The sequence below is a fragment of the Eschscholzia californica genome, unplaced genomic scaffold (assembly GCF_041429995.1).
Source record: "Eschscholzia californica isolate CP2 unplaced genomic scaffold, dmEscCali1.0.p SCAF_1, whole genome shotgun sequence".
NCBI classification, from domain to species: domain Eukaryota; kingdom Viridiplantae; phylum Streptophyta; class Magnoliopsida; order Ranunculales; family Papaveraceae; genus Eschscholzia; species Eschscholzia californica.
Window position 1 is genome coordinate 76,715,142 of NW_028238198.1, and position 18,319 is coordinate 76,733,460.

General features: G+C 35.0%; 1 long non-coding RNA gene and 2 pseudogenes across 2 annotated transcripts; all 3 read right to left on the reverse strand.

Moving 5' to 3' along the window:
- Positions 1-5,839: 5,839 nt before the first annotated feature.
- Positions 5,840-5,952, reverse strand: LOC147569313 (U6 spliceosomal RNA; annotated as a pseudogene).
- Positions 5,953-9,177: 3,225 nt separating this feature from the next.
- LOC147569314 (aldehyde oxidase GLOX1 pseudogene) lies at positions 9,178-11,222 on the reverse strand (annotated as a pseudogene). The gene has a single exon (XR_015231234.1). The product of XR_015231234.1 is annotated as an aldehyde oxidase GLOX1 pseudogene (transcript).
- Positions 11,223-16,415: 5,193 nt separating this feature from the next.
- Positions 16,416-17,762, reverse strand: LOC147569315 (uncharacterized). Its single transcript, XR_015231235.1, has 3 exons — positions 17,416-17,762; positions 17,095-17,329; positions 16,416-16,974 (listed from the first exon to the last, which is right to left on the reverse strand). It is a non-coding gene; the product is annotated as an uncharacterized LOC147569315 (long non-coding RNA).
- Between the last annotated feature and the right edge of the window lie 557 nt (positions 17,763-18,319).

The window sequence follows — 18,319 nt, forward strand, 5'->3', positions numbered from 1 at the left end:
TGAGGAGGAATTGCCGTCCAAGAAGGGGTTTTCTCTTTGTTTTGATTTTAAGAGTTGTGGATACCCCACAAGGCCACACTATAACCCTAAGATAATGACCACAACTTGTTTGCTTTGTGACATAATAAGGACCTGTTTGGTTTACAAATTGCAAGTAATTAGGATACCTCAACAACAAAGATAGGGGACCTTAGTAATCAAGGCCAAAGTCAAATGGAATGGCCTAATTTAGGTCAACATCTCACTTTAAGACCGTCGAAAATATTGACTGTTTTCGACTGATTTTCATTCTGCCTCTACATTACACATGTTTTCAGCCAGACAATCACTTTTATTGTATCTAAGACGCACCCGAATCTTGTCGTGAATGTTTTTGGCTCATACGTACACACAATTGATAAAAAAAAAAAATCAAAACTTTTAGTTGTAATTGTCTGCATTTTTTTTTAATTATTTGTTGTCAAAATTAATAACAATTTCAACATAAACTAACAATCTATTATATAAAACAGAAGGGAAAACAATGACTGGGACAAACATCCTTATTTAATAAGAGATATTGTCTAGAAGCCCTTCTCAAAATTTAAGATATAGTCCTTCGTAGAAATAAAGTTACCTATTTAAAAAACAATAATCCTTTCCTTCTTAGAAATAAAATAACTAATTTAAGAAAAAAAGAATCTATCTATTATATAAAACAGAAGGGAAAACAATGACTGGGACAAACATCCTTATTTAATAAGAGATATTGTCTAGAAGCCCTTCTCAAAATTTAAGATATAGTCCTTCGTAGAAATAAAGTTACCTATTTAAAAAACAATAATCCTTTCCTTCTTAGAAATAAAATAACTAATTTAAGAAAAAAAGAAACAAAATAAATTTGAAGGGTTAAAAGAAGAAATTAAAATCTCTCTCTCTCTCAATAAAATAATAACTAATTTAAGAGAAAAGAAACAAAAAAATAATATAAAAAAAATAATAACTAATAAAAATCTCTCTCTCTCAATAAAATATAACAATAAATTTCATGACATTTGATTGATATAAGTGTCCGTGCCCTAGGGCACGGGATATACCCTAGTTTATGATATAACAATATTGACATCTTAAAAGAAGTATATTTTACGAAATAATTCTTCGACTTTTAAATGTTAGATATCGGAGAACAACAAATAAGGGTTCTTTCATAGGCATAAAAAAGACACTATTGTTTTTAAATGTTAAATTTCCTAATTATTTTTACTATTGTTTATACACTTATTTTTTACACAAGAATTTTATATATTTTGTAAGAAGACATAAAATAAATAAGTCAATGATCTTCACCCTTCATAAAAGTGAGAGAAATTATTTACAAGACAAACAGACCCTTGTATGTATAGTGTGTTTATGCAGGCAAGGTGGGCGAGAGACGTGGAGAGGGAGATGTAAAATATGAAGACACGTGGCAAATGAGGACAGTAAATGTGGTCAATCTTCTTAAAACCGACAATGGAAGAATCCCACTGTAACAATATCAGCCAATAACAGTTCCTGAACATGCCGACGTAGGCATCAAATCTCCTATATTTCTCTCTCTAGAATCTACTCCCACACAAAATAATAAAAAGATTGTTAAATAATATCTTGTCTTTGACAAAACTAACCCATCATAATAAACGGTAAGTGTACAAAGGTCCTCGACTCCACGAGTCACACCTTAAAAGAACGGTCTAGTTTAAGGTAAAGTAAAAGACTTTACCAAGAGCTTTGTTAATAAGGGATTACTATGTGGCAATAGTTATTTTTTTAACATGGGCAACCATTGTCACTGCATATTATTGGTACATCATCAAATTGTGATAGTACCAAATTTAAATCTTTAAAAGTCAACCAAGGGATCTACAATCTGACTAACTTATTTTATTTAAGTTCAAATTCAATGAGTTATAAGCTTATACTTTCACCATGAAGTGGTCGCCAATAATTGTGTGGTAAGCAGAAAAATATTGTACATTCGTTCTTGAACGTCATAAATTTTTACTGAACCAATATCCCTTTTATTTACGTAATAAAATATTTCCTGAAATAAAAATGTAGATACTATTTAGTCATATAAAGTGCTTAAAATAGTCCCAATAAGATAGATTAATTATTGACATCGTCATGGCGTCATGCACTTATCATGTACTTTGCTTTGTTTAAACATTCAGGTCTGTATTTCCTTGGGCAAGAATATCACTGTTATTGTATAAGACAAGAATTTCATTTTCTTTCAACTCATCGTGATGTACATTAAGATAACGAAAGATGATGTGTCGAATGAAAATATCAAGACTAATTTCATTTTCGCAGTTCATTATAATCTATGCATAAGTAGTTAGAGGTTAATAAGAAGATAACTATAAATGCGACTAGGCATCTAACTATCAATCATTCAATTAATAGCCCACGATCCAACCGATTGCAAGTGCAAGAAAGAAGAGTTCGTGATTATTTTTATAAATTCAGACAGACTCGCACGATCTCCATCTCTCTACTTGGTTTATAATTTCTACTTATGTTTTAGTACAACAAAATTTTATGATCTTTAGAGTCATTTCATTCACGATCTTGACGATCATTACATTTTATGGCCTTTAGGGTCTTTTCATTTTATGGCCTCTAGGGTCTTTTCATTTAGTTTTTGTCTTGTCACTCTTTTCCCTTCACGAGATACTTTACGCTTCGAAGTTTTGTTTTGTACTTTACTTATGTAACTCTCATGTCGTACTCAGAAGAGTTAAAAATCTCAACCACGTAATGTTCTGGATTGATTTCCAACTTATGAAAGAAATTGTGGTTTAACGCAAAAAAAAAAGAAATTAGAAAAACATTGCGCATTAAAATCCAAAACCTCAAAACTAAGGTAGTTTTGGTTATATGATTATTCTCCAACAACATGAATCGTGTATGCTTCTATTTATTTCTTTTGTGAATCAAATCCTATAATGTGAGATGGACCTAATTTAATCTCTAACTTTACTGAAGATATTAAAGCACATAATAGATATTAGATATACGATTGCTATTATTAATGAATTTAATGCAAAATCTTGAATATTAGATCCCTTCTAATTAATATGTTATTAGTTGCTAGAGGCAGAGCCCAGAATCACCAACTAATGGTCCAACACTCCAACCATTTTTTATTTTTGAAAAATATACTATATACATACTCATAAAACAAGATATATGATTGAACTATTAAATCAAAATTGCAATGAGAAAACAACAGTTTCTACTAAACTTTGAAGTGTATTTATCATTTAGTAATACTTCAATCTCATCACAATATCACCTAACACCTCTCCTCACTTCATTCAATATCTTTTCGAATATCTTTTTTAAACTATGGGTATCTCTATTCTCAATAGGTCAATTATTGATGAACTCTTCACTTTCTAATCATAATCTTTTTAAGTTATTAGTATTCGTGACCCCTCTTAAAAAGTAATAGGAATTAAGGAGCACACATATACTTTCAAAAAAAAAAAAAAAGGTACACACATATATCAACATAAAGGATAAACACGTTTGGATAAACTTTGATTTTTATGTTTTCTTCTCTGGTTTTATTTAATTATTGTGGAACTATTTTTATTCTTCTTCTTTTATATTTCCTTTTTTCTTGTTTTTGATCCCCTTTTCTTCTTCTTTCATTTTCACTCTGAGGATGGAGTGCCCATAAAAATATCTTGCTAAGTAGATCAAGTCTGAAGTCTATTGAGTAAGGACTTTATGAAAATAGAGGTGCCTTACATTAATTTGAACTTCCATAATCTATTAGTTAACTTGAATTAGGCCCATCAAGTAATCCAAATAACTAGGGGTGGGCCCAGGGCCTCGCTTCGGTACCCATAGATACTTCATACCCCTGGTCGGGCGTTGTGGACTCCAAGACTTGATGAATATGAGGATTCTCAGATGGACTTGCCCAGTTGGCCTCCGAAAATTTTCAAAGTTTTTGCTCATTGCCCGCCGTGGAGGCCTCTAACCAACGGGCTAAAGTAAGGTGGTGTTACAAGTATGTCCAAAATTTTGCACCCAACCCCAGCCCATTGAGGACGGCAGGTGAGGCGGCCGAGCCCACCATGTCTTCGGTGTACTAATTTTATTGTTGTTGTGGGCTCAATTCCCCCGGTTTTGGGCTTATCAGTCTGGATTCCTTTAGTTGATGTTAATGGGAAGACTTGAGAGTGGATTTTGTAAAGAAAATTAGCTGTGAGAATCTTCATATTGGATAATCGAATACTCAAACCCAATATGAACCGACCTTATGAGGCCACTACTGCGTGAAGCCAAACAGAGGTTGATGGGCTCAAACCGAATCAAAATCCAACCAAAAGCAAATGTTTTTGTTTAATTTCTTTTCCCTTTTTGAGCTTTACAGAATAGAAGATGCTGAAGTACCTTCTTCAACTTGGTTCCCTCCGCTTTAGAAATACCCTCCACCGACACCTTATGGTCACATTTAAAAGTGACACTAAAATTTGGTACTTTTTCGATTTTTAGAGAGTGAATGTGAAGGAAAGTGAAGGAAAGAGAAAGAGATCTGATATCCTCTATAAAAGTGGGAAAATATGTATTTGTCCATTGATGATGTCACAAAGTGATTTTCCAAATAATCATAGAAAATTCATTTTTTAATACTTGAAAAATCGACCTTCCTTTACTGCGGTGACGACTCGAATCGGAAAGTACCTGTAAAGGCACTTTGATGCTCAAATTAGTTTAGTGCTCGAGGTTATAATTCAGTCTTCATGTTGGGACAAACTTGCTATGCTTATAAAGGTTCGGATGTGGTGGTAAAATACTGGCTTGAATGCTTCATGATAACTCAATGGCGTGATCGTTAAGGTAATTGACCAGGTAAAATACTGGCTTGAATGCTTCATGATAACTCAATGGCGTGATCGTTAAGGTAATTGACCATGTGTGTATCTTCTGACATGATCATATCTTCTAGTAATAACAGTGTGTGTAAGCGAATCTTTCACTACTGATACTTCGTGCAATCGTCGTTCTCCTAGGCAGAGAAAGCTCAAGGTGTCGAGCTGACTTCATTTAACCTCCCTATTTTGCCTCTCCATTCAGAGCATGGCCGGGGACAGAGCTGATTCAGATCCACCTCTTCCCTAGTCTCGAGTAAAGCCGAGCTAAAGGTGTGCAGTTGGTTGCATACTTCCCTACTTTGTTTTAAGGTCAACGCAGAGCTCAAGGCAAGAGTTGACTCAAATTTCACTTCTTCGCTTGTCTTTGGTTCAACAGGATTCAAGGTGCATACGAAACCTGTATCGAGCCCTAACAATCTCTCACATTAGAGTTGGGCTCAGGTGACAGAACTATTTCAGATGCACTTTTCTGGTAGTTTTATCGAGCGCTCACGCAGGTGGTTACGTGTAACGCCCCAAGCCTTAGCAGTTGTCGATATTGTCCCCGCTTTAACCACCTCACACAGGTACGGGGTTTTCTCCTTGGCGAAGGCACCACAAGCCCACCCAAAAGGCCTCGGTATGGGCGACGACACACGATTCGCCCGACCATCAGAGTACGCAGTGACACCGTGGACCCCCCACAACGATTTTGTCCTCACTTAGCCACCACTCAACGTGGTGTGAGGTTTTGTCTTGGCGAAGGCACCACGACCCTCCCAAGAGTCGTCCTCGGCTCTGGTACCACTTTGTAACGCCCCAAGCCTTAGCAGTTGCCGATATTGTCCCCGCTTTGACCACCTTACACAGGTACGGGGTTTTGTCCTTGGCGAAGGCACCACAAGCCTACCCAAAAGGCCTCGGTTCAGCAACATGAGAGTTACATAAGTAAATTCTTACAATTTCGAATGCAAAGTGTCATCCTTGCGCAGGGGCCATGCTAATCTTCTCTGTATCGTTCCAATTTTATCGGATGTCCCCGATGCCTACCCAAAAGGACAAAACCCCGTACCTGTGTAAGGTGGTCAAAGCGGGGACAATATCGGCAACTGCTAAGGCTTGGGGTGTTACATTACGGATCTTGATACATATGTGCAGCTTCAGGTCTATCTATTGACTGGTCAAAGTTGGCCAACATTTGAATTGAACATCTATATATAGTGTTGGAAAAGACCCTATTATAGTCGTAAAATTTTGGGTTATTTTCCAAATGACCCCCAACTTTGTGACCAGCTTCCTGCCCAGCCCCTTACTTTAGCAAATATTTCTGTATGGTCCCCTTTTTCAGTTACCGTTAACTTTCCGTTACTCTCTCTCTCCTCCATCTCATCTCCTCTCTCTGCCAACTCACCTATCACGCCACATCATCATCTTCTCCGGCAGGAGTCGCCGGTCGGCCAAATTTCCGGCAGGGGTCGCTGGTCGACCAAATTTCCGGTCGGCGACCTTCAAACTTAAAATTTTTTTTCTCTTCTTCCTCTATTTCTCTCTCTCTCCTATTTTCTCTTCTTCTTCCCCTCTCTCTCCTGTTTTCTCTCTCCTACTTTCTCTTCTTCCTCTCTCTCTCCTCCCCTCTCTAAAATGGACGGCGAAGGGTTCCCCCCTTTGCCGGCCATTTTATAGAGAGAGAAGAGAGGGGAAGAGAGGGAGATAGAGGAAGAAGAACAGAGAGAGGAAGATGAACAGAGAGAGAGAGGAAGAAGAAGAAGAAGAAGAAGAAAAAAAATAATTTTTCGCCGAGCCGGCGACTCCTGCCGGAGAAGATGATGATGTGACGTGATAGGTGAGTTGGCAGAGAGAAGAGATGAGATGGAAGAGAGAGAGAGTAACAGAAAGTTAACGGTAACTGAAAAAGGAGGCCATACAAAAATATTTGCTAGAATAGGGGGCTAGGCAGGAAGCTGGTCACGAAGTTGGGAGTCATTTGAAAAATAACCCTAACATCTTACATTATGCTGGGATGAAGGTGGGACCTACTTGGAGACCAGCGTGGTCGATTGCCCGACCAGGTTCATGGTCTTTGTAGTTAGAGTAACCTTAATGATAACTAAGGTTCCTCTAGCTCTGGCGGTTGTATGGGAAGGCAACCCAAGTTTAAATCCCTTTGTTAGCATTTGTTTTTCCTTTCCATATCTTTCACTCAGTGAAGAATTGCTAAAGAGCACGATTTTTTATTCAGTTAAACTCGTAATATTTTTTCTTTTCCTTTAAGCTTTAGAGCATCTCCAATGCAACACTCAAATTGAAAAATTCAAAGTGTCACCTAAGATCTTTTGAGTCTTTTGTAAAAAAACTCTCACAATGCAACACTCAACTTAGATCTCAAAATGACGTGGCATCATTTAATGTTGAGATGTCTTAAGAAGAAACTCAATAATTGAGATTTCTGTAGGGATTTAAACCCTTATACTAGTGTTTATAGCGGAAATAAGACATCTAATGTCTACACTAGTATCCCCAGGATCACATGCAAAACTAGTAATTAATCTAATGGAGATAGTAGATTACCTTAATCGCTTTTCCCTCGAACTAGTTGAATTGATTGAAGAAGACCAAGAGCTTCAAGTGTAGCTCCTCTACTTGGGACACGAGCAATCAACTTGATCTCCCACCTTGTTGTATAGCTAGCACACCAATGGTGGTTGGATAGAAGAACACCTTCTTCTTTGACTAGATTGATAGTAATGGGAATTAGCTCACTTTCTCCTCTCTACTTGATGTGGTAGAGTAAGAAAGCTTAGAGAGAAATTCCACACCTTATTCTCTGCCCTAAGAGTGTTTATATAGAACCCTAATAAGAATCCACCTCCTTTTAGGTTTCCTAAAACACCCTTTAGAATAAGATTTAGGGAAATAGTCGAAAATAGCAACTATTGGTATTTTCTCAATTCCCTAAGGAGGAGGTGCCCAAACACCACGAAAATTGGCAGATATAATTTTTATTATATCAGCAACTAACCCTCCAAAATTCAGCCCAATCCGAGTCCTAGAAGTACCCGAACCGGTCTAGGCCCAAAAACCCTGTTTTTGGCCTTTTTGTACTATCTTTGCCTAATTCCCTTTTAGGCCTATGAGATATGTTTATGGGACACTCCCGTGATTATATCTCACTCCCACTAGTCATATCTTAGATCAATTTGTCACTCTTATGTGTAACCCGTTGTAGGATCCGATCGAAGTTAGCCGCGAATTACTCCGTAATTCGACGATCGTAGTTGGTCTCTAGCTACAACTCTACGATCCCTAAATCAATCGGACTTGATGATCTTCCACATCAATTGTCCTATCCGACATATTGCTCGCATTGCCATCTTGGTCGAAGGACATCTCCTTCAACTCCTTCAATTTCTCTTGAAGATATCAATTGGCCACTCAACATCAAAAGCGAATCTAATCATCTAGGAAATGATACCTAAGTTATTTTAAAAAATTTGGAGTGTTGCATTGGAGATGTCTTTTGAATTGAGGATCTCAATACTGCATCTAGGAAAGAAAAACTCAATTGAGTTTTGACACATAGGGCAATTTGAGTTTTTTTTCATTTTGCATTGGAGATGCTCTTAGATGAGAAGACACAAACTTACAAGGCTCACATTTTTTGGTACGTGCACGTCTGAGTATGTATTTCTCCATAGTATCGATAACTGCCTCTGGAGATACCTTTTGATCAAGACTTACTCTATCAGTCGCGACCTACTTCAGAGATACCTTTTGAAATATTTTCAAATACAAAAGTTCAGTGTCCCCACGACTTAGTCAATTAGTCAGGCTACTTTTCGTTTGTGTAAAATTCTGTCCATAAGTAGGATAAAGATATAAACTAATTTGCCAACAATCCTTGATTAGACTCTTTCTTCTTAAAAAATTAAGAGTTCGAGACATGCTGACAATTGAAAAAAAGATAAATTAATTTGAAAGTGGTCGAAACTAGCCTATTAAAAGACTAAGACTACCTATTTTCTTTGTGCTTAATGATTAAATAGCTATAGTTGTCCCACCAGTGCAATATACAACGAATGAAATATAATATTTTTTTTTTTGATGAGAATGAAATATAATATTTTATTAGGAATCTTTAGGCGTTTACTTCTTATTATATTGTTCGATATTAGTTTTGGATTGGACAAATTCACAAATTAGCTTATTTTCTTTTTGTTGAAGATACAAATGAGTTCATTTGATAGGCCGACGTCGTTCGTCATAGTTAATTTTAAATAAGAAACATAAAACAAATATCATTAATTTTGGTACATTACCAATAAACAAATGACTTATTCGCAACGATTCATAATTTAACCAAACATTGACTTATAAATCAATAAAGAAAAAAAATCACAGTTATCAAAAACATTTAAATCCCTTTTGACAACAAAAAAAATACATTTGAATCAAATCAAAGCTGGAACAAGAACATTTTCAAGAATTATTTCCTTAATTCATGAAAATTAATCACAAAAAATTGACAAATAATCAAACAAATTCCTTGATTGTCATTTACTAAAAGAAAAACTAACTAATATGAACCCACTTCCCCTTACTAGGAACTCCTGAATGCACCACAAATAAAAGATAATACCCAGGAGGTGCAACAAATAACGTGGCCGGAGCATTAACTCCGATTACATAATTCCTACCGGAAATCTGACACGGTTTACCGGAATCCAAAACCATCAATCTTTGATTCATTGAGAAAGAATGTGTAGTGAATGATGGTGCCACCATTGTCACATGTATCTTCTCCAACTCAACACTCTTCTTTAATTTAAATCCAATTTGGAACCGATTCTTATATGTAATTTCGGTTCCAGGTTTGACCCAATTAATCTGAGGCCGAGCAATTCTGGAACTAAAATAAGGTGGGTAAAAGGCTTCTAGGCTTAATTCAGTTGGATAAAGCTCAGTAAAATTGTAATTGGAATTAGGGTTACTACCACCAACTAAAACACGCCCATCAGACATCAATTGAGCAGTTGAATGATACATTCGAGCGATTTTCGATGGGTTTAATACCTCGAATCTACTTGAATTTTCGATGATTTGTAAATCCGGTTTATAAAGAACCGGGTTTAAAACCGGGTCTCTAGCAATATACCAACCAGCAGTACCATTTTTAGCTCCATTTATAATCAAAACTTCACCATTTGGTAATAAAATCATATCACCCATAACTCTATTAATGGGCATTTCTTCCATCACCCATTTCGGATCTTCGGAAGTTATAACCATCCTACCACAAGAGGTAGAAGCGGGTAAAAACGTCCCGTTATTAGCGAAAAGAAAAGAATCGGGTCTTGACCCACCACAGATAAAAACCTCAGCATCTGGTGAACCAGTTCTTGTATTAACCAATCCAAGATTCAATGGCAAAAGAACCGAAGAACCGGTGCTAGGGTAGTTCCGGGAAACTTCACCCGGCATAGCCGGGTACTCTCTCAAAACCCTAGTGCTTTCATAATCAAGTAATATTGATCTAGTATTAGCAAATATGAAAAGATTTCCATCTGGTGATAAATGAAGAAATGGGTATAAGTTATTCTCAACAATATCAGAAGTTTCTTTAAGAAATGGAAGATCAAAGACTTTATAATCTAATTTTGATGAACTCTTAGGAATAAATTCATAACTAAATTGTCCTCTACCACCAACAACAATAATTTTCCCATTAGGTAAAATTTGGTTAGAAGCATACCATCTAGGAACAACTAGTCCTTCTTCATCTTCCATCCAATCACAATCCAAACAAGGTTGAAAGAATCGAACAACTCGTTCCCCATCGTTAAACCCACCACTTTGAACTAGTACTCCATCCGAAGCAAGTGAACCCGAAGAACACCAAGTATCGGTTAAAACGGTAAGAGGACGAACATTTCGATTATTAGGGTTGAATTCAATAGAATGAGCATAACAATCATCTTGAAGAGGTTGGTTTAGGTCAAGTTTTTTGCATTTTTGATTTGGTAATGTAATATTTGATGGACCAAAATCAGTTCTATCAAATGATATGATTCTATCATTTGGTAGTAATGCTATATGCATTGCTGAAATTCCAATACTTTTCTTTAATAACTTCCATCTCCCTTTGAAAGGTTGGCTTCTAAGAGTACTACTTTGGCTCTTGGTGCTAGTTACAATAGTGAAGAAAGAAAAGATTATCAAAAGAATGAATTGGAAGGATTTTGCTTCCATGGGGTTATTACTTTTGTAAATCTTGCTCATGAATACAATTTCTTAAATATCTATATATATAGAAAGAGAGAGAGAGAGAGAGAGAGAGAGAGAGAAACTTATAGTACTAAATAGACAAACAAAAAGTAGTTAGAAGATTCAATTGGCTGTTGATGACTAATACCATGCAAAGTATAGTTATGTTTTTTTACTCCATGAACTTCTTATTTATTTCCTTTGTTTTATTCATGTTTTGTTGACTTCAATTGGTCCCGACTTTTATATCGATATTAGGACTACACTCCTATTTTTTAAAACTTTTGATTTATACCCGTGGACAGAAAACGTTAGTTTCTAGTTTAATTTCGGTTGTGTGAATCACACATGTGAATCAGGAAAAAAAAATACTCTTATTTACAATTTAATTTCTTTCTCAATACCTTCTTCTTCTATAACTTCATCAAGCACAGACAACCATTCGCTTTCATCGACTCCCAACATCCCTGCACAACTATCAGCACAATTTTTATCTTCACAAGCCACCATCACAACCATCATCAACCTTAAGGGGTTTAATCAGTTATCAAAGTTGTATGCATTCTTTGGTTGATTAGTGATAATTGAGTTAGAGGTCAGCTCATAGAAGAAATTAAATTTAAGAGTTGATTAAGCAGATGATGATGATGTTGGCGGTGGTGGTGGCGGTAATAGCCGAAGATCACCATGATTTCAAGACAACCTCATTATGGTCCATGTTTTTTAACGAGGTGACTCCATTTTGAGATGTACAAGTTGTTCATACTTCGGTCCGTGTTTTTGAAATGAGATGACTCCATTTTAGGACGTAAGTTGTTGATACCTCTTTTCACAAAATTTCGCAAAATTATTATCTGGGTAGTGCTGATAATGATGGACTTTAGATGATGAAGATTATAAGACTCATTATCAAGAAAATTAGTTCAAGCAGTTTGTGAAGATTAAGATTGTGACGATTGTTGCGTAGGTCGGAGAAGATGACGAAGATGATGATGATGGTGGCGGTAGTCGATGAAGGGAATAGTTGTCTGTGGTTGATGAACGGAAGAAAAAAGAAGAAGGTATTGAAATGAAAATTAAAATTTAAATAAGGGCATTTTTGTCCCAATTCCCACGACTTACATTTACCTAGAAATTAACGTTTTTTGTCCATGTGGGGGTATAAATCAAAAGTTTTATAAAATGGAGATGTGGTCCTAATATCGATATAAAAGTGGGGGTTGATGTCAAAAGCATACATAAGGGCATTTTTGTCCTGATTCACCCAACTGACATTTAACTAGAAATAAAAGTGTTAGAAAAACGGGGTGTAGTCCTAATAGCGATATAAAAGCAGGAGTCAGTGTCAAAATCTCCCAAAAAATTTCTACTTCCAAAAATTTGGGTGAAATTTTGATTTATTTCTTCTAGGAGTCCAACATTACTTATTCTCCTCACACAAGAAAGGGTCGGGCAAATTTTAGTCGTTCACGATCCTTGCTAGCGTGAAGAGAAGTGGTAGCAAAGACTTGGAGAAAAAAAAAAACACATTTTTCACACAAACAGTTTTGTATCTCCTAAATTTGTTTTGTTTCCCTAAAAATGGACAAAATTTTACCAACATGTACCTTAAAAGGTGAAGCTTAGGATCCCATAATGTGTAGTGCCTCGAGAGATTGAAGGAACCTACCTAAGACTTCATCATAATTTGATTATGGCCTAAAAAACTTCAATTGGATCATTTTATCACCCACACTAACATGCAACAAAGAAAAACATGCATATAGTTATAATTTAGCATTCTGACACATTTTTCACATCTAATCTAAACTTGTTAAATCTCATCAGCTGTATGGTTAAGATTGATTGATTCCATAAATGTAGAAAAACAGGTATATAAATGCATGACCAACCGGTTGTACCCATTTGATGAGAAAGATAGTATAATGGACCCCTGAGGATTTAAAAATCCAACTAATTTTTTATCATTCCAGATGGATTTATGGAACAAAAAGCATCTTATTAGAACAATATTCCGTGCACCCACTTTCAATCAAAATGCTCTATTTTATTTTATTTGTGATTTTCCTTTGGTACAAGATGACTAAGGATAGTCTTTTTCATAAATCAAAAGTAAGTTTAGAATTTAATTTTATGCTTTACACCGATTTCAAATAACTTTTAGCAATTCGTAGTCGCATGCACTAAAGCGGTAAGGCATCTCTATTTACAAAGTATTAGGAATAAAAGGGAAAGAAATGAAAAGACTTCCAACTAAGCTTTTCGTAAGTGGATGAATTCAACAATCACATGAACAAGATCTGGAATGGTTCGACAAGATATGGTTTGATGAATCAGATTGATCCGCAGTCCATAGATATCTTGTCTCTATATCAATTTGATAAGTTATGTTAGGCATATGGAGGGGGCAAAGTCGGAGATGGTAAAAAAAGAACGGTTTTATAAAATTAAAAAGAACAATCGATACAAGAAATATACCAAGATGGCAGTGTTCATGTAGAAAAGGGGGCGATTAGCCAATAGTGATAAAAGAAATGTTAAATGCACCTACCACTTTTGTTACACACTCACATCAAACCTAATTTTTGGCCCACAATTACGACATGCTGAGTGTATATAATTTTAAAAAAAGTGAGTGTGTATAAAATTTCCCTAATGTCAAATGATCTACACTTTTCCTCAGTTCCCACAGCCCAGGACCAGACTGAACCCACGCCCAAGCCCAAGAAAACCCGTAAGCCCAAGAACAACCATAAGCCCAAGACATTTAAAGTTCGGAACGTTGGGCTGGCATTCTAAATAGAGTAGAATGTTAGCAAATTTCTTATGGGCTTTTCATCCATCCTCGGAAGAGCAATTGAGCAGTACATACATGTACATATATTTTAAAGGCACTGATGTTACCTTGAGCACCATAAGTTTCTACAACTAAAGCAGCGTTTGTTTTCTCACTTCTGTTAGATCTAAAATCTGACTCTAGGTCTGAATTAACTCGAGTTGGACCCATCTGATGGCTAATTGAGTTATGGTAACCATAAATTTCTACAACCAAAGTAGCATTTATGTTCTCACTCTAAGTTACATCTAAAATCTGACTCAGAGGTCTAAATTAACTCTCATGTTTTCATTTTTTGTTATCTTGTCGAACTCCTTTGAATAGCTAATTCGGTTTGCTCCGAATGGATAGTTCGGTTGGCTCCGAATGGTGAATTCAGTTTGCTCTGAATGGCTAATTGCGTAATTTCTGAAACAGTACCTGTAATTTATATCAAATTACACATATTTGTGTTATATTACAGTGTCAATGTGATTTAAACTAAAATACTATTAATCTCTAACACATGTTGAAGTTTATCAAACATTATGGATAGTTTATTCATTGTTTAATGTCATTCATGATAAATTATATATTTTTCAAACTAATGTATATGTTTTTTTTTCTTGTAGTAAACCAGCAGTGATGGAATTTCCTATGGAATCATCACATAAACTATAGAAGAATAAATTACGATGAAGAAGATTGTTTCTATAATCCTGTTTGGACAACTGAGTCTTATGTGAAGACTTATAAGGAACATATAAGTCTTGCCTTAACTTTGATGAACCACGTACATTTAATGAAGAGTAAGAAACACTACCATGTTTGATTCGCCGTAGACCTGAAAGACCAAAGACAGTAAGGATCGAGAGCTCGGGCAACATTCCAACGGAGTTTGTTTTTAAGTTACCTAGTCTACTATGTTCTTTTCATTCACAATAAATAACAGATTATTGTTCAATAAAATTTCATTTCAGTCGTATAAAGGTTGTATTATTTTTAATACAGTATACATAATTTATGATAAATCACATACTTTATAACAAAAAACATGATTTCAGATTTACATATCCTAACATGTTACCATAATTTATGGTACATAATGGACATGTACGCGTAAAAAACATGTAATTTATGTCAGAAAATAATCTAAGTATTCAATGGTACATAATGGACATGACACACATACATATGATAAATTACGTTGTACACATGACAAACTATGGTTTCCTCGTCATAAATAACACATAATTACAAACTTGTTTCATAATTTGTATTCGATGTGTGTTTATGTATGAGTAAAAACGACAGTTAAGTGAGAGAAAGTTGATATATATGTTTTGAATATTAACTCCCAAATCACGCTAATTGATCTCAGAAAATATTCTCTTTCCAAATCTGAAAGTTAATTGAGAGAAGTGATATATAGATTTGGTTTCCAAATCTGAAAGGATGAGAGAGAAAATCTGTTTTGGAAAATATTCGTTTTCCAAATCTGTTTTGGAAAATCTGTTTTAGAAATGTCCTTGATGTGTTTCTTCCTATTAAAACCCCCAAATCACATCCAAATCTTGCCTTTCCAGATTCTTTCCGCCCCCAAATAAAAAACCCGTGAAATATGAAGGTGAGACATTGACGGACTCTGTTTTAGAAAGTGAGGGTTTTTATGTCCATATGGTAAAAGGACTAAAAATCCATTTTTGGGAAGATTGGATCCTAAACCCTTTTTGAAAATTATTTTGAACTATATACCCATGGACCCACTTAATATTTATTGTTATAGATGTTCAAAATGACATTTTGACTACATAAGGGTAAATAAAAACTCTTAATTGAATATTATCTTCGTAGAAGTTAGTTGTCAACCAAATAATAGAGTCGGTAATTCCACAGAATAATAAATGATTGCCAAACGAAAGAACTCTTATTTCCACGAAATAAATTTTGAGGAAGACTTTCCATGGAACTCTTTTATTTCTATGGAATTATTTATCTGATATCAAATACAACCTTATTTCTATTTGACTTAGGCACTTTAGTTTCAAACAATGAGAAAAAAAAAAACTAATGAAACACTGCTTTCCAAAAGAGAAACACACCTAGCTCACACATACCTACAATTACAAAATCATTACATTCTTCACTAACTTGCTATATTATCATAATAAGAAAATATCTTGGTCTCCATTAATGTCTCTTCATCAACAAAGATTTCACTCTTAAATAGGTGAACAAAAATTCACTTTCCAAGAAAAGAAGGTTTCCAAATGAGAGTATTCACACAAAATTTCCTCAGTACTTCTCACATCAATGTCCAATTAAAACAACAACCCCCACCTTTATTGTATTGAGAGGCTACTTCATTTGAATGATCAGTCTAGCTTAAAATAATAGTTTGGGAATAATTGTGTGAAAATAATAGCTTGAGATAATTGTTCTAGATATTGTGAATCAAAGGTAAATTTATTTATGTGGAACAATTATATATAGAGGTTTACAATGAAGAAGTTTACATAAGAGAGGAAACTAAAACTAGCAAGTATAATTACAGTATGGAAATAACCTAAATCTAATTACAAATAATAAGGAAGTAAATCTTTTGTCTTCATTCTTCTTTCTATGTTGAGATAGTTGGTTGGATTTGAGAGGCAATATTGCCACAATCCATCATTAAAGATTTACAAGCACCATGAGTAAACCTTAAATAGTTTTTTGTAATGAATAAAATCTTTTAGGGTTTCATTGATTAAATAATTAAGAAATAAAAACAAGATATAAAGAACCATATAGATTTACAAGCACCATGAGTAAACAACTAACAAGATTATAAACCCATAAACTTTTACATGAAAAAAGTATAAGTTGAAAAGAAAGAATCAAAAAGTTGAAGTACTTTCATGCTATAGAAGTAAACAACTGTCTTGTTTTCAGAAGAGTCAAGTTTCAGATCTCAACCACAGTTTCTCTCTCAAGATTGATGAAACCCTTGAGAAACACTCAGATCTGAAAAAGTAACAAACAAAAAAAAAACAGATCAGATCCTTAAAGCCATCATGACTACAATATCTCCAATGATGAAACCATCATTATGTTTTTAAAAAATAATAGTGTAATGATGAATACCTTTATGATTTAGTCAGATAAAGAAAAACAAGTCAAACATTTTTCATCATTACACCAATCTGCTCTGAAGAACCAACCTTTTTAATGTCTTTCTTAAAAGAAACCCTAAGTTCATGAGTACCCAAAACTCACAATTAGATCTGCTGCATTAGAAAGCAAGATATAGAGAGAGAGACTGGTTTAAAACAGATACCAAGACCATCTCTTATACTGTTTCTCTCTCTAGAAATAAAAACTACAACCATGAAGAGATATCATTAGGGTTAGTTAGAAAAACAAGAGATTCCATAACATTTAAAAGTACCCAACATTAAAACTTACCATTAGATCTCATGCATGAGATACCTATATATAGAGAGAGAGAGAGAATTAACATCAAGGTTCGTTATAATGGAAGCTTTAATTGGGGGGAATGAAGCCTGGTCCGACGACGATAAACCAGATAATCTCTTCTGTTATATCTCTCTCTCTTTAGAAAGATTAAACAATGAAGAGATCAATCGTTAGGGTTTACTAGCCTCGAGCCAGACAACAGTCCCCTCAAAAAAGAAAACTTCCCCACTATTTTCTTCTCCAACTTCTCCTCTCTCTCTCTCTCTCTCTCTCTCTCTCTCTCTCTCTCTCTCTGATCTCTCATGAAAGTCGAGCAACTTTCTCTCCCTAAATAGGGAGAGGAGAAATGTTGTGAGAATGAAGGGGGAATGATTTGGTGGTGTTATAAAAGAATAAAAGAGGGTAGGGCAAAGAAGGAAGAGAGAGACACAAAACCCTAATAGATGGTACCCAGACCTAGAAATGACCACGTCTCCCTATTTTTTCTCTCTAAATAGCTACCGTTAGATTCTGTAATTTCAATCATGGTATAATCATTACTGTTCATCATTAAAGTGAATGTTTTTGAAACCCTAAAATTTGACGGTTTAATTATGAGCCGTTGGATCAAGAAACTTTGATGGCTATTATCCAACAGAGGAAAACACAAAGAATGAAAATGAGACAGACAAGTTGTTGGAACTATTAAAAGCCCTTGTAACGTAACAAGATGTTAAATGCTCTAATTAATGTCAATAGAAGGCTTTACAATAAAAAAAAAAATTGAATTGATAGAGCACAAAAAGAAAAAGAGTAGATGGACCCTCTCTTGTTGCCCTTCCCCTCCATATTCATTCATTCAACCATAAAAAAAAAAGTTTTAAGGAACAAGAAAAACTTGGCCGGAAAATCT